At 41.7% G+C, this 17,715-nt stretch overlaps 1 long non-coding RNA gene across 6 annotated transcripts in view; it reads right to left on the bottom strand.

The window, feature by feature from the left end:
- Nucleotides 1-263: 263 nt before the first annotated feature.
- The window catches only part of LOC139081152 (uncharacterized), a 182,884-nt gene continuing 165,432 nt past the window's right edge, over nt 264-17,715 (bottom strand). For 2 of the 6 annotated variants that reach the window (XR_011536213.1, XR_011536209.1), the window contains exons 2-5: nt 3,707-3,792; nt 3,130-3,238; nt 1,533-1,659; nt 264-383 (exon numbers count right to left, since the gene is read on the bottom strand). This is a non-coding gene — a long non-coding RNA (uncharacterized lncRNA). Of the gene's footprint in view, nt 384-1,532; nt 1,660-3,129; nt 3,239-3,706; nt 3,793-5,413; nt 5,531-5,841; nt 5,975-17,715 lie in introns of those variants that run through there. The other 4 variants (XR_011536208.1, XR_011536212.1, XR_011536211.1 and 1 more) reach the window with 4 other exon arrangements.

Raw genomic sequence — 17,715 nt, 5'->3', positions numbered from 1 at the left:
AGTGCTCGAGGATGAGGGAGTGTGTTCTAGGAAGAGTCTGGTCCCCGAGTCCTGGGGATGGCTGGCCTTGGCCCAGTACCTACTGCCCGGCTTGTGGGGCTTTGCTGCCTGATTTTACCCTAGCAGAGTTCTCCTTGGTTAGCAGCTGACATCACCCCTCCACCTGACTCTTTCCTCCAGCTCTAAACAGAACATGAAGAGTTTTTTAAGATAACCATTTACAATAGTATCAAGCTAGGAACAGACTTAACAAAAGATGTGTATGACTTCTGAGAAAACTGTAAAACTTTATTGAAAGAATTTAACATGTCAAATTATCAATATAACTAACAGCATGTGTGGCTTCAGCTTGTCTTCTTTTTAACTTGTTATTTGTCCACCATCTAAAATATAAACATAACAGTGAGATGCATTACTTGAGAGAACTTTACTTAGACGATAATAAAGGTACACAAAGGACACTAGTTTTGGTTTTGTAAGACGAGACTAACACCAGAACTCTTAACCACTGCACAGACTTCCATGCTAATGTACACTTTTAGCCATCTGAGCACAAATTTCTTAAATGCGTCACTCTTTTTGGTGGTATGAAGAAACATAGATTTCTCAAGCCCAGAACAGATTAAATCCCATGAGCCCTATTTAAAGTAATTTTAAGTAGACAGCAAAAACTGCCAGTGATTTCAGTTAAAATCAACCAAACAAAAACTCAAAGAGCGAAACAAGCAAGCAAACCCAGTGTTATTCAAACACATTGACTTGAAATAGTCTTCTAATTATTTGTATTAGCTAAAATAATGTCATACTTGCAAGTGCCTAACTAAAGAGAAAGCAAAGAACAGCACTCCATTTGGTTTGTCTCTTTTGTGCAAAAATATTTCATTTTTGAATTCAGCCTTTACATACGGTCTATTTATAGCAGGGTGGCCATTTACTCCATTTGCACTTGTTGTCCTGGTCTAAGCAGTCATAGTGCCCCCTTTAATTCTCAAGAGTGTCCCGCTTTGGATGATAAAAACGACATGGTCACTAGTTTTAAGCCACTACTATCATAGATACATTAAAATGTGAGGGGAAATACTACCATTTCTCAGCCTGGCTCACAATTTTTAAAAACCCAACAAACCAACCTAGAAAAGCCAAAACATACAGATCCATATGATTTTTAGGTGTCCAAAAGATAAACTGATTTTTGAGAAACAGTTCTGGCAAATTAAAAAAAATAATAATACAATTGTGTTGTTTAGATATCCAGTTATACTGAGGTATGTTAAATAATTTATGTACTTTAAGAAGTATTTGATCACTTGCCTTGGGTTTTAAAGGACTTCCACTCCAAAGTAATAATACTTCCATGTTTTATAATTCAACAACATGACTGACTTAATTCATTTTTTTCCCTGACACTGTCTTTGAATCAAGCATTTGGCGTCTGAACTACCTTTCAAATAATCTTTGTGCAATTTGTTAAGAGAGTGTAATACTGTAGAAAAGAGCAACTCCACAACTTGCATTCTTAATGGATAACATACCTGTTTCTGGAATTTTAGCAAGCACTAGGATTAGGTGGAGTCTTCCCTTTCTCATCAAGGCCATCTCCAAGCTTGCCGTCAGGCTTTTCCAGACCCAATACCTGGCTATCATCTTCCAATTCAGCTTCTTATATAAATAAAGAGGTATTAATGTAAGCAGTAAACCATAAATCAATGTTATTAAATAAGGCTCTGAAAGTTAGTATTGCAGTAAATGTGATGCATAACAATGCAATGAGTATTAGAGTTTTCTGCTACAAAGTAGAGAAGTTGTGTTTCTCATATATTCTCTCTTCTATGAAGTTTCTTTTTCTAAAACTGTTTCAGACAACTTAGTTGTCACCTTTGTAACCTATAGACATTTCTATTACTGCACTTATCTCATTAGATCAGCTGTATGTTTACATGAATTTGATAAGACTGTGAGCTCAAGACAGAAATTATTCTCTCATTTATATTTATATCCTCAGCACCTAGTACATTATCTACCACCAAGCAGGCCCCAATAAATGAGTGAAAAATGTCTTTAAAGATAGTAAAATGAGATAAACCCAAACTGCAGAACATTTCACAAAACAACTTGTTTGACCTCCAAAAAATGTCAATCATGAAAGGCAAAAACTGAGGAATAATTCCAGGTTAAAGGAGTCCAAAGAGAGATGACAACTAAATGCAATAGGTGGTCTTGGATTGGATCCTGGATCAGCAAAATATAATGCTATAAAGGATATTAATAGGCCAACTAACAAAACTAGCTATTACTAAGTCAACTGTCTACATATTAGATAATAATGTTTTCTCAATGTCAAATTTCCTGAATTTGATCATTGTACTGGGGTTATGTAAGAGAATTTCCTTGTTTTTAGGAGATACATACTGAATTAGAGAGTAAAGAGTAATATTTGAAATCTACTCTCAAATGGTTTAGCGATAATAATGTATGTATTGATAGCTAAAGAGAGGGTGGTATGTGGCAAAATGTTAGCAATTGGTGAATCAAGGTAAAGAGGATACAGAAGTACACCGTACTTTCTTCTAACTCTTCTGTAAGTTTTAAATCTTTTCTAAGTAAAAAGTTAAAAACAAGAATATGTGACAACTTGATTATGGTTTAGGAGGACAAAAATATTGAAGACTTTAAGAGCAACTAGGAAAGGATTTCACACTTCGATTTCTCTATATTATGAAAATTTTTAAAAATTACAATCTTAAGAGCTAACCAAAATATATTTAGGTCTACTGAAACTTTTGATGCAATGACTTAAGAAGCCCAGAAAACAACGTTCCAAGAAGACCAAGTTTAACCAGTGAAATAGTGTACAATTTTGTCTAAATTTAATGTTCTTTCTTTTGATTTGCTAACATAGAGCCTTGGCAAGAATTATTTTTTCCAAGCATGCCAAATAATTTAAAATTTAGAAAGGGTAAAAGGCTGACAAAGGGAAAACTCATCACCAAGAGGGACTGCAGTTAGCTGCAAACTCTACCTCTCCCTTACCAAACAGATTTCCAGCCACTCTGCAGGGGATGCTTTATCCACTCCTGTTACTAGTATAACATAAATGATACACAAAATGTCCCTCCTTCCCCCCTTCACCTTGAACTGCAGGTGCTCCTCCTTCTTCTCTCTCCTGTCCAAGTTCAATATCTGGATTCTCAGCTGGTGGTTTCTCTTGTTGAGAATTTTTGTCACCTGCTTGCTGGGCCTTGGGGGAGGGGAGGTGCAAATAAAAAGTATTGTTACTAATACTACGACAATAGAAGGCACAAATATACATACTATTGGACGTAACTAACCACAAAGCTGAAGAGGTTTTTCCTATACTCTTCTCTGTAAGTACTCTTAATAAACTTATTTTATACAGAAAATACTCTAAGAAAGGAATTATCTGCAAGGATCAACAATTCTGGAAACCTTTTCAATCTTTTCTGGGCTGTGTGTTGTTTAATAAGCACAATAGGAAAGCCATAGGGGTGATTTCTAGGCTCATATCAATATACATACCTAGGCAACACCAGAATATAAGTCTCCTTGCTCAATGTCTCATTCATGGGATTCACTTTTCACCCATTTTTGGCAAGGAAATCCCTGATACAACAGATCTATATTAGTTTAACAACTTTTCCCCCAAAATTAATTTCTGACAATGGAAGTAAGATGTTAAAGCACTCACAAGCACAGGTTCAACCAGATTGGAAGACTCTTGACCATTTCCCCTTTCTCGAGATCTTGATCTTACTCGTGCACTCATATTTCACCCTGAAAGCAGAAAAGTGTGAACTGGAGAATGTAATAAAAAAAGAATAATTATACTAGACTATTTCCATAGCCAGCTGCTGATGGTTCAAAAAACCCCCAAAAAACTCTTCTTTACATTTGGTGAGACTTAAGTCTTGAATTGATAACTGCCTGTTTTCCAATCACAGCAAATAAGGCTGTCCGCAAATCCTTGTTTCTCTCACAGCTAATTCGGGGAGAAGGAACCTTTAAGTACTTAATTTCCTAAAGAGATTTAGTTTCACAACTGGACTCTCCAGTATGAAGAGATTTTGTACTAAACAGCCACATCCAGTTCCCACCGAGGACTCCGGAGTCTGTGCTCTGTCGGAAGTCCCAGGTACCTCCAGGACCCAGATACCTCCAATAACGCCCCTAAGACTCACTCCATCTTCATCGGATCCGCTCCCCTCGCGGCCCGCCATCTTCCCTTGTCCACACCCCAACACAACAACAACGGGCATGGCAGCTGTGATGCCTGTAAGGAGGACTAGGACCTCGAGGACCCTCCTCCTCTGGGGCCACAGATTGCACTTCCACGACCCGCTCAAGCCTGCTGGCTCTGTCATCACTCATTCACACTTAAACTCCTGGGAAGACTGATCTCCAGACCCCCGATTGAGTCCAAGCCCACTAAAGAGAACCCAAATAGTAAGACGCGACCTGCAAAGCTCAGCTCCCAGAACGTTACGCGCCCCCGACGCAGACAGCTGCTGAGAAAGTATGCAGCACTGGGCATGCGCACTGCATCCCGCCTGTGCCTGGCGAGGTGTGTTCCCCGCCCCCTCACCGGAGCCCCACTGAGGACTCTCCAGTATGTCTTCCACCAGCAGTTCCTGGTGCCCCCAGGACCCAGATACCTCCAATAACGCCCCCAAGACTCACCCCGTGTCCCCTGAACCCCCTCCCCTCCTCAGCCCACCGTCCTGCCTTGTCCCAGCACCACCACGATGACAAGGGTCATAGCGGCTACAACACCTGGTAGTCCTCGAAAACCTTCCTCTGAGGGGGCCACAAATCGCGCCACCCAGATCCTCTGAAGCCCACTGGCTCCCTCCTCACACTCACTGACAGACTCCTGGGAGAACTGATCTACTGACCTAGCAACAATATCAGACAACAAAAAAGAACCCAGACAATTTAAGACATCACCCGCCCAGCTCGCCGCCCGGAACATTATGCACCCCAGACGCTGACCCCCACGGGCAAGCACGCGGCATTGGGCATGCGCACTGTGTCGCGCCTGTGCCCGGCGGGCTGGATTCCCCGCCCCTTCACTCCGGCCCCACTGAGGACTCTCGAGTCCGTCCTCTATGAACAGTTCCTGGTGCCCCCAGGACCCAGATACCTCCAGTAACGCCCCCACGACTCACCCCCTCTCCATCTGACCCCATCCCATCCTCAGCCCCACCGTCCTGCCTTGTCCTGGCCCACTACGACGACAAGGGTCATGGCGACTGCGATGCCCGGGAGGACTAGGGCCTTGAAGGCCTTCCTCCTCGGGGACCACACATCGCGCCACCCAGACCTTCCAAAGCCCACTGGCTCCCTCCTCACACTCACTCACACTTAAACTCCCAAGAGGACTCATCTCCAGACCTACCGACAGTCTCAGCCAACAAAACAGAACCCACACGACTTAAGACACGACCTGCACAGCTCAGCGCCCAGGTTATGCAGCCCCAACGCTGACAGCCGATACGAAGGCACAGCACTGGGCATGCGCACTGCGTCCCGCGTGTGCTTGGCGGGCTGGATTCCCCGCCCAGTCTCCAGGGCCCCACTGAGGACTCCGGAGTCCGTGCTCTGTCGGCAGTCCCAGCTGCCCCCTGGATTCACCTCGTCTTCCTCGGAGACCCCCCCTTCCGCGGCCCACCGTCCTCCCTCGTCCCAGCACCACTACGACAAGGGTCATGGCGGCTGCGATGCCTGTGAGGACAAGGACGACGACCTCGAGGACCTTCCTCCTCCGGGCCAGGAACCACGCCGTCCCGACCTGCCGAAGCCCGCTGGCTCCCTCCTCACACTCACTCACGGTTAGACTCCTGGAAGGACTGCTCCGCGGACCTACCGACTGAGCCTCAGCCAAGAGGAAAAGAAGCACGACCGCAAGACGAACCCGCACAGCCCGGCGCCTGGAACGTTATGCACCCCGGACCCTGAGGGCTGCTGGGAAAGCGCGGCACCGGGCATGCGCGTTGCGTGCACCTGTGCCCGGCCGGCTGGGTTCTCTGACCCTCACCCGGGCCCCCGTGAGGACTCTCGAGTCTGTCCTCTATGAACAGTTCCTGGTGCCCCCAGGACCCAGATACCTCCAGTAACGCCCCCACGACTCACCCCCTCTCCACCTGACCCCTTCCCGTCCACGGCCCACCTTCCTCCCTTGTCCCGACCCCGCCACGACGACAAGGGTCGTAGCAGCTGCGACTCTTGTGAGGGTAAGGATGACGACCTCGGGGACCTTCCTCCTTGGGGGCCATAGGTTGTGCCACCCCCACCCGCCTGAAGCCCGCTGGGTCCCTCCTCACACTCTTTCATACCTGTTCACACTTAGACTTGCCGAGAAACAGCCGAGAGCCTGGTGGAGAATCAGAAGGCGAATGAAAATGGTTGTCTACCTAACGTTGCCGGCTAAACACAACCTCTGCGGGGTCAAATTCACCAGCCAATCCCAAGCCTCAGAGGTGTGCAAGGTAGCACCCGTGTGCATGCAACAGTGATGTGTGTGTCACATGGGCTGTGGTTCCAGTCCTCCCCCACCAGGTAGAGGCTCTGCCCTACCTAGAGCGGGGCGTTGCTTCCCAGTCCCAAAGGGACTTGTCCTTGCCTTCTCCACCCGCAAAAAACTTTCAGGCCTTTTGTGTCTAGGAGTGTTCCCAGCCCTGCATTTCACCTGCCAATTGACCTTCCAAATTTTCCTTTCAGTGGCCCTCAAGAGAGTCTTTAGTCTCCCCAGAGATGTGTGAAAGCTTTTAGCCTCTGAAAGAGTGCAAAGCCATTTAAAGTATGACAGAGATTCAGAAAATGTAAAGGATTGATAAATCCAAATACATAAGCCTTAAAACTTGCAGACATCCTGTGACCCAGCATTTCTACTTCTAGAACTTTGTATTAAGGAAACTATCTTGGATGTGAATAAAGATTTAAATACATGGGACTTCCAAAGCAGCTTAATTTATAAAAGCATGGTCATGAACTTGCCACATAAGTAAACCGCAGCTCATTTGAAAAGGGAATATGGCTGCCCATTGAAACTAATGCTGAATAATGTTTGCTGTCCTAGTGGTGCTGCTCACAGTAAGTTATTAACTTGAAACAGCCACTTCTGTAGCACTGTATACGTGCGGCATGATCCCAATAAAAGAGGGAGGCTTTGGAAAAGTTCACCAGCACTACTACACCACCAACCGTCCTCTCCGACAGTATATATGCTTTGTTTTCCTGAAGCCAGCACGTTCTGAGTCTCCAAAGACACATGATTCTGCAAGGGTAACCCAGCAGATAAAATGTAGTCCTCGGGGTTGTAGGTCTCCTGCACCTGGTGCATCTCACAGGGCTTTGCCACCACCTAAGCAGTCTGGTCCTCTGCTGTCAGGAAAGAGGTGGGATGAGGGGAAGTGAGAGGAAGGACAGCAGCCCGCTACACCTGCTTTGGGGTACCTTCAGGACAGAAGGGAGTTTGCCTTGCCCTTCCCTACCCCTACTCCCTCCAAAAAACCTTTCTGTCTTTGCATGTCCAGGACTGTCCCCAGACCCTGCAGATTACCTTTAGAGGAGCACACATTCTTTGAGAGTTAGAAAGATCCCCTGTAGCAAAAGTAGAATTGCCACATCCCTCGCTCTCTCCCTCCTTCCCTTTCACGCTCCTTCCCTCTCTCCTTTCCCCTCTTCCTCCCTCCCTCCCTATTACAGACAAGATATGTAGTCATTTTAGAGCCGAGTGTAAAGAACATATAATTCTTCCTTGATCTCACCAATCAGGGATAACTACTTTTAATATCTAATCAGGAGCTGCTCCTACAGCTCTGATCTTTATGTATATGAGATAAAAATTTATTGAGAAGGACTGAGTTCTCACACTCTTCAATCAACATAAATTGGGGCTCTGACCTCCATCTCGTGTTTCTCCTCAGTCTTTTCATTGGCTCTTAGTAATTTCCTGTTATCTCTTGGAAAGGCTCTTTGCTGCCCAGCTGTCTCCCTGACCTTGGTGCTTTGTCTTTTGGCAGCAGCTGTGTTCTCTGGGTAGGATCAAGTTTCTCCAGGACACCGTGAAGAAGTTAGAGGGAAGATAGGATCCTTTCTGTGTGAGAGCTTGGAGTCTGAACTGAAAAAGAAACCCTGATTTGCCCAGTGCAGCAAGCCTTCCCGGGTAACCTCATCCTCAGGCAACACTAGTGCAGAGCAAGCACTCTGACCAAGGACAATCAGGTACTCCCAAGCCCTTGTTTGTATCATTCTGATGATTGTAGATATCATTTCATTTTATTTATTTCATGGCACAAGTACTATCTGCTCCTTACAAATAATTCAGTCACTAACAATTGGCCAGTCTCACTGTCTTGTCATTATCATTTAAATCCCAGTATAAGTTACCTAATTCTGGATAGAATGAACACCTGGCAGTAATGGTGGTGTTGCTAGGACCACTGAGGGGAGCCACAGGGCATCCCCTCCTGCCCCACCACCCCCTCCTTTCCCTCACCATAGCAGACGAAAAAGAGACCCTTTGTTCTTCCATTTCCCATGGCCAGAGGTGATAACCATGTGTGGGGACTGGCGACTGTGCCCAGTCTGGAGTGGAGCAGGTGTCAAGGTCGAACACCAGGCAAGGCCCAAGTGGTGCCTGGGCCAAAGGTGAGCTCTATGCAGACTGTCCTGAAACCCAATGGAAGAAATATGGGAAATGCTACCTGAGCCAGCTGTGAGTGGGATGCACAGACACAAGGCCATGGTGAAGCTGTGGTGAGGTGGCAGCTGTGATTATACAGTGCATGGCGTGATGATCCAGCCCATTACCAATACCTGGAGGAGGGAAAGATTCAGGGTCACATGCTGACTGCAGATGTATGCTCCAGAGGGAGGCCATGGTGGTAGGGACCACTCTGTTCTTCCCTGTCTGGCCTCGGGTACTGCCCCTGTAAGTCTGGGGATGGGCCAGACCTGGGAGAGTTACTGCCCACAACCCTCACCCTCACCCACAGTTGGGGGAAATCCCAACAGCCAGCCTTGGAGAGAGAGCAATAGAGGCTGCAGTTGGGGTATGTGAGGGGTTCTGTATTGAGTCCCAACAGCTTGTGCAACCCATCCCACCCCTTTCAATGGAGGGAGAGGGAGCAAGTTTAGAGGTTCATGAGAAACTCCTAATGCTCTCAAGTATCTCAATTAGTAATGCCCTAAGCATCCTTTCCTAGCAGTCTCCCTTTGGGATTCATCCTGAAGTTATAATCATCCAAGAAGACTGCAGTATATTCACAACAGTTACAAAAGTGAAAACTCAAAAGTGCCTGTGTGTTCAGTAATGTACTTGCTCATATGAATTGCAGTAAAACTAGGCAGTTGGGGGGCCAGCCTGGTGGTGCAGTAGTTAAGTTCACATACTCTGCTTTGGCAGCCTGGGGTTCATGGGTTCAGATCCTAGGCATGGACCTAGCACCACTGGTCGAGCCATGCTGTGGCGGCATCTCACATAAAATAGAGGAAGACTGGCACAGGTGTTAGCTCAGCGACAATCTTCCTTAAGCAAAAAGAGGAAGATTGGCAACAGATATTAGCTTAGGGCTAATCTTCCTCACACAAAAAAAACCTAGATAATGGAAGTTTTGCAGCCATTGAAGAATTAGATAAATTAACATGTATTGATCTAGACTGATGTTCATTAATTAAGGTTAAATAATACAAAAAAGTATCTGTGGGTGTGCTTTATGTTGATTGTTCATGGCCTTTTACCATTATAAGTAAAATAGGAATGAACATCTTATACTTGCACTGTAGCACACTTTTCTCGTATTTTCTTAGGATATATTCCTGGAAATTGAATTGCTGGGTGAAAGGAAAGTGAGGGATTTAAAGGTTTTGATGTATATTGCTAGGTGATTCTAGCATCTAGAATCTCATAAAATGGTTTTGAGAATCCATTTTACACTCCAGCTTGAGAATAAGAATGCTCATTTTCTTCCAACCTTGCAATTGTTGGGTGTAACATTATTTCTTTTTCTGCTATTTTGATAGGAGAAAATAATACCACACTAGTATCTGAATTTGCATTTTGCTAAATAATGTTGAACATTATTATTCAAGTAATTCATGCTCATAGTAAAAAATTCATAAAATCAGAAAGAGAAGAACTAAGAAACAACCTTGGAATTCCAACATTCATTAAAAACCTCTCCTCTATTTGTCGTTTTAGTGCATGTATTTTCATATATATGAAAATATATTACACATTCATTCTAGATTATCATCCATGCTGCAGCAAACATCCTCATGGATCATTCCCTGCCCACTTCCTTAATAATCTTTTCAGGAAAAAAATTCTTATATGAGGAAATAGAGGCTTGAGAGTATTTGCGACTTGTCCAACATCACACCCTCTGGCGAGGTATTCCAGGAATTAAACCTATGTCTTTCTGATTCCACTGACTTCACTCATTTCTTTACCTTGTGCTGCCTCAAGAATCTACTAGTTCCCTTGAATCCTTTAGCTCAAGAAGAAGCTTAGCAACCCCCTGTCCACCATCCACAAGAGGTGATGTGGAGGTGATGTGGTATAAGTACCCAAACATGCGGGATGCAGCACTGGCAGAAGGAACCTCATGAGCTAAGTCATGGAAGCTGGTAGGTCAGAACACGCTTGGAAACTACAGAGTCCACTGAGGCTGGAGTGAGGCTATGGGTGAGAGGTGGATCTTTCTTTGGTGTTCTTGGCCAACAATAGACCACAATAAGTGCCCAAATAGACTCTGAATATAAATATTCTGTGAGGTAATTTTTCTTTTTTTCTCTCCAAAGCCCCAGTACATAGTTGTATATCCTAGTTGTAAGTCATTCTGATTCTTCTATGTGGGACGCCACCACAGCATGGCTTGATGAGCAGTATGTAGGTCTGCACCCAGGATCCGAACTGGCAAACCCTGGGGCCCTGAAGTGGAGTGTGTGAACCGAACCACTCAGCCATGGGGCCAGCCGGGGTAATTTTTCTAAATCACTGCCTGGTAAACATGAAGGAAGTTTACATTATTGCAAAAGAGAATTCCTGTAAATCTGATTGACAAACTATGTCATTTTAAACTTTGACTCCAACAATCTCAACTCCTTCAGATACTACTCATGCACATTTAGTTGTTATACACACACTCACATTTATTCAGATAGCTATTACTTAGTGTCAGCATATCTGAGTGGTTCACTTGAAATAGTAGAGAGGAAGGAAGGAAGGTTCTGTCCCTCTTGACACCTCCATCACCTAAAGGAATTGCCTTTTTTTCCCCATCCTCCTTACACAGAAGCCTGCAGGTTTGCCTTTCTATGCCAACCAATCCCCAGTTTATAATTGTGCCTTCAATCTTCATTGATAATATGCAGGCTTTTCATGTGTGCTAGAAAGCTTATTTGGCTCTGGACTTCTCTCTCTTGGATGAGTTTCCTCTTATGCCTGTATACCCTAGTAGTCAGGCAATTGGTGAGGGTACCTTGGTCATGCTGGCCGTTGCTAGCTGTTATGCCGCTCCCTATATACCTTTGCCAAAAATCTGTTGTCCATGTATATGTGGTTTTATTTCTGGACTCTTGGTTCTGTTCCATTGATCTATCTGTCTTTTTGCCAATACTAGACTATTGTGATATAGTTTTATAATAATTCTCAAACTGTTGTTTTGGCTAATCTAGGTCCTTTGCATTTCCATACAGTCTTACAATCAGCTTGGGATTTTGATTGGGAATGCATTAAATTTATAGTTACTTTGGGGAGAATTGACACCTTAACAATTTTGAGTCTTAAGACCCATGAACAAGATATAGCTCTCCATTTACTTAGGTCTTAATTTCTCTCAGCAATATTTTGTAGTTTTCAGTGTACTAATCTTTCACTTCTTTTGTCAGATTTATCCCTATGTATTTCATATGTTTTATGCTATTGTAAATTATATTAGCTTTTATTTCAATTTTTGGTTGTTGCTAGTATATAGAAATACAATTGGTGTCTTTATAGTGAGCTTGTATGCTGCAACTTGGCTAGACTCACTTGTTGGTTTTAGTAACTTTTAATTAAATACCATCACATTTTCTAGGTAAATGATCATGTTATCTGTGAGTAGACAGTTTTACTTCTTCATTTCCAATCTGGATGTATTTTATTTCTTTATCTTCCCTGATTACACTGCCTAGAAACTCGAGTACAATGTTGAATACAACTGGTGAGAGTGGATATCCCTGTCTTGTTCCTGATCTTAGTTAGGGTCAAAGCATTCAACATTCTGCATCTATTGAGACAATTATATGGGTTTTTCCTTCTTAGCTTGTTAATATGGTAAATTTCATGGATTGATTTTCAAATATTAAACCAGCCCTGCATTACTGAGATAAATTCCATTCAGTCATGATTTATTATCCTTTTAACATATCCTTTTGACATGATGTATTATCCTTTTAACTTATCCTTTTAGCAAAACATATTTAACATAATATCCATTTAACATATTGTTAGATTTAATTTGTTAAAATCTTCTTTAGAATTTTTGCATCTATATTTATGAGAGACATTGATCTGTAGTTTCCTTTTCTATTAATGTCTTTATCCGGTTTTGGAATCAAGGAAATTCTGGCCTTATAGAATGAGTAAGCAAATATTCTTTCCTTTTCAAGTTTTGGAAGAGTTTGTGTAGAATTGTTATTATTTATTCCTTAAATATTTGGTAAAATTCTCCAGTGATGCCATCTAAGCTTGGAGTTTTCTTTGTGGGAACATTTTTTCACTAAAATTTCAGTTTTTTTAATAGATAAAGGGTTATTCAGGTTATTTATTTCTTCTTAGGTGAGCCTTGGTAGGTTAAGTCCTTCAGATTGTTTATTGTATCCTTGCTGATTTTCTGCCCACATGTTCTATCAATTATTGAAAACAGGATATGAAAATCTCAGACTATAATTGTGGATTTGTCTATTTTTCCTTGCAGTTCTGTCAGTTTTAGCTTCATATAGTTTGTAGCTATGTTATTAGATGCATAAAAATTTAGGATTGTTAGGATTGTCATAAGCGTAAATGTAAAAATCTTCAACAAAATATCAGCAAACTGAATCTAGCAATATATAAGAAGAATAATAAAACCACAGCCAAGGAAGGTTTATTCCAGGAATGCAAGGCTAATGCAATATTCAAAAATCAATCAGTATAATTCTCCATATTAACAGTCTAAAGAAGAAAACTACATGATTATGTCAATTGATGCAGAAGAGGCATTTGACACTACAACATCCTTTCATGATAAAAACTCTCAGCCAACTAGAACTAGAAGGAAATTTCCTGAATTTGGTAAAGCGTATCTACAAAAATCCTACAACTAACATCATATTTGATGTTAAAAGACTGAATGCTGTCCTCCGAAGATCATGAATGAGGCAAAAATTTCCATTCTCCCCACTCCTATTCAACAACATGCTGGAAGTCTTAATCAGTATTGTAGGGGAGGAAGACATTTCCTCTATCCACTCTCGGTCCTTCTGGCTAGACTACAAATTAAATTGACATGAGACAGAATAGCAGAAGAAAATTAAACAAAGCTTTATAACATGTATACGTGGGAGAGACTCAGGGAAAACCAAGCAACTCGCCAAAATGGCAGAAGCTCTCACCTTAAATACCATCCTCAGCTAAAGACAAAGGAGGATGTTGGGAGTGGGGGGAGTCAGTTATGGGAGATTACCAGAAAAGCACAGTAAACAAGAGTAAGGTTATTATGCAGATTTAAGTCCTTGCCTTCCACATTGATAAGAGTTTCTGGAGAGAAGGTCATCCCCCTTTCTTCCTGGTACAGAGAGGGAGACACCTTTACAGATGGAGATTTCCCTTACAAACGTAAATGTCTCTTAGCAGAGGGTAACTTCTACTTTTCAGAGTTTCTCTCATGTCTGCAGTTTTTAAAAGTAATCAGCCCAAAATAATCCTCAGATTATCATGCCAAAGACACATATCTTGGGGTGGCCAATGCCAATCCCCCACAGTATAATAAGGCAAGAATAAGAAAGAAAAAAGGCATTCAGTTTAGAAAGGAAGAAATAAAAATCACCCTATTTGCAGACATGTTTGTCTACATAGGAAATCCCAAGGAATCTACCCAAAAAATCCCTCTTAGAACTAATAAATGAGTTTAAAAGACAGCAGAAAACAAGACCAACACACCAAAAGCAATTGAATTTCTATACATGAGCAATGTACAATTGAAAACCAAAATTATTTTTTAAAAACATTTATAATCATTTAAAATGTAGAGGAGGAAGACAGTTCCTCTACCATCTCTAGCTCCTTCTGGATAGCCTAAGAATTAAATTGACATGAGACAGAATAACAGGAGAAAATCAAACAAAAGTTTATAACATGTATTCATGGGAGAAATGCAGGAAAACCGAGCATCTCGCCAGAATGGCTGAGGTCACCACCTTAAATACCATTTTTAGCTAAAGACAAAGGAGGGTGTTGGGGGTAGTGCTTTGGGACTTCAAGAGGAGGAAGGCAGTTTACATGGAGATGGAGCTGCAAATGGGCCAACTATAGACAATGTGACCTGAGAGACACGTTTTACTTTACATTACATTACATTTATCTGATGGTATCAGCTCCTCCCTGGAACAGGCCCTTCTATTTTAAATTCTTTCTTTGGTGGGAGGTCAAAGTTTTTTTCAGAGTCTTTTGTTCTTAAAAATAAGCCAAAGAGACACATTTTGGGGTGGCCAATTCTGATCCCCCACAAAACCATTGACATACTTAGATGTAAATCTCACAAAACATGTACAGGATCTGTATATTGAAAACTACAAAACAGTGGTCAAAGAAATCAAGGAAGACCTAAGTAAATGGGAATACATATTGTGTTCATGGATTTGAAAACCCAACATAGTAAAGATGCCAACTATCTCCAAATTGATACAGACCTTTAACACAACACCGAATAAAATCCTAGCAGAATTTTTTTGTACATATAGACAAGCTGGTTCTAAAACGTATAAAGAAAGGCAAAAGAATTGCAATAGCTAAAGCAATTCTGAAAAAAAGAAGAAAGTTGGAGGAATCACACTACCTGGTTTTGTAGAGTATTTATCGGGTCATTTTCAGACTGTCCCTCAATTTGGGTTTGATATTTTCTCAGGATTGAACTAGAATAATAGTTTTTGAGAAGAATACCATTCAAGTGAAATGCCCTCTTCATTACATCATATCAGAGGATACACGATATAAATATGACTTGTTACTGGTGATGTTAGCCTTGATCACTTGGTTAAGGTGGTGTCTGTCAGATTTCTCCACTATAAAATTACTATTTTTCCCTTTCCATACTCTCTTCATTAGAAGTGCATCACTGGGGCTGGCCCCGTGGCTAAGTGGTTAAGTTCACATGCTCCACTTCAGTGACCCAGGGTTTCGCCGGTTTGGATCCTGGATATAGACCTAGCACCACTCATCAGGCCATGCTGGAGCAGCATCCCACATAGCATAACTAGAAGGACCTGCAACTAGAATATACAACTATGTGCTGGGGGACTTTGGGGAGAAGAAGAAAAAAAATTGGCAACAGATGTTAGCTCAGGGCCAATCTTTAAAAAAAAAAAGTTCGGGGCTGGCCCCGTGGCGGAGTGGTTAAGTTTGTGCGCTCCGCAGCAGGTGGCCCAGTGTTTGGTTGTTTCGAATCCTGGGCGCGGACATGGCACTGCTCATCAAACCACGCTGAGGCGGCGTCCCACATGCCACAACTAGAAGGACCCACAACGAAGAATATACGACTATGTACCTTGGGGCTTTGGGGAGAAAAAGGAAAAAATAAAATCTTTAAAAAAAAAAAAAGTTCATTACTAAGTCCAGCCCATACTCAAGGGGAGGAGAGTTAAGCTCCACCTTGGAGGAAAGAACATAAAAGAATTTGTGGATATATGTTAAAATCTCTACAGGAACTAATAAATATTTGGACAAAAATAATTTGAGGCTGTGATTTTAGTATTAATCCATGGATCTTGCCTAGAGCAATTATTACTGTGCTGTTCTAATAGTGATTTTCTGTTTCACTCGTTCCTTCTACATTTATTATTTAAAATTCTTCTGTAGGGAAAATTTGTTCCTTTTCTCCCATTTACTTATTTATTCAATCATTTATTTATATCGATATGGACTCAAGGATATTTATTTTATTTTTTAGGTTCTATTCCAATACAATTGTTCTGTATTTTGTGACTCAAATTCTAGTTTAGTCATTGGGACCCCTTTCAGACTGGCTCTTATGTACTTTTGACATGGACTTCATCTTCTTTTGTTGTTTTGGAGTTTTTTTGTTTGTTTGTTTTTTAGCTTTCCCTTACTTTCTGGCACTGCAAGATAATACAGGTTCACCTTCTGCCCTAGAATCAGCCATTTGTCCAGGGTTCTTAGTTCCTTTTATTGAGAAATGGTATTTAGAAACTAAGATCTGGGTGCCGAACTATCTGACTTTAAGAATGATTATAAAATGACAATAATCAAGACACATTTATCAATGGGATAGAATAAAGTACAGAAATTGGCCCACACAAATATGGCCAATTTTTTTTTTAAGATTTTATTTTTCCTTTTTCTCCCCAAAGCCCCCCTGATACATAGTTGTATATTTTGAGTTGTGGGTCCTTCTAGTTGCGGCATGTGGGACACCACCTCAACGTGGCTTGATGAATGGTGCCATGTCCGTGCCCAGGATCCGAAGTGGTGGAACCCTGGGCCACCTCAGCAGAGCACACGAACTTAACCACTTGGCCATGGCACCGGCCCCGTGGCCAACTGTTTTTTGACAAAAGTGCAAAAGCAATTCAGTGGATAAAGGGTACTATTTTCAGTAAATGGTATGGGGACAAGCGGACGGTGATATGCAACAAAAATGAACCTCTGCTTAAACTTTACACCATATACAAAAATTAACACAAAATGGATCATATATCTAAACATAGAATTTGAAACTATAGAACTTAAAAAAAGAACTTAGGAGACCTTGGATTTGTCCATGAATTCTTAGACATGATACTAAAAGCACAATCCATACAAGAAAAAATTGATAAATCAATCTTCATCAAAATTTAAAACCTTTGCTTTGTGAAAGGACACTGTTAAAATAATGAAAAGAAAATCTTCTCTAAATGCAATGTAGTATCCTGGATTGGATTAAAAGAATATTAGTGGGAAAATTAATTAAATCTGACTAGAGTCTGTAGTTTAGTTAGCAGTACTCCAAGCATAATATGAATGTTAATTTTTCAGTTTTGACAAATGTGCCATGGTTATATTAGATGTTAACATTAGGTGAATCTGAGTGAAAAGTCTATAGGAACTCTCTGTATTATCTTTGCAAGTGTTCTGTAAGTCTAAAATCATTTCAAAATAAAAATGTTTATTAAACAAAAAATATTGCCAAACCTAATAATAAAAAATCAGAGCTGCTGTGCTTGAAGCCAGAGAGGAGAGGCTCTCGGTGGCTCATCATCTCTGTCCCTGAACCCCCATTCTCTTAGGCAGCCTCTAGGGGGGTTCCTCTACAGAACTTCTGGATCCCTTGGAGTCTGATTTCTAAACCATAGGACTAATTGTTAATAAGACTAGAGGATATAAATAGAAGCCTACCTTAGTCCTGAATAAATGAAAATCTATTAGTTTCTCTTTATCTTTAAGGCCTTTTCCTCTGT

This window comes from Equus przewalskii, chromosome X, assembly GCF_037783145.1.
Source record: "Equus przewalskii isolate Varuska chromosome X, EquPr2, whole genome shotgun sequence".
Taxonomy (NCBI): Eukaryota; Metazoa; Chordata; class Mammalia; order Perissodactyla; family Equidae; genus Equus; species Equus przewalskii.
Note: the sequence above shows the minus strand (reverse complement) of the source record. Positions and strands in the feature narration are given on the sequence as shown.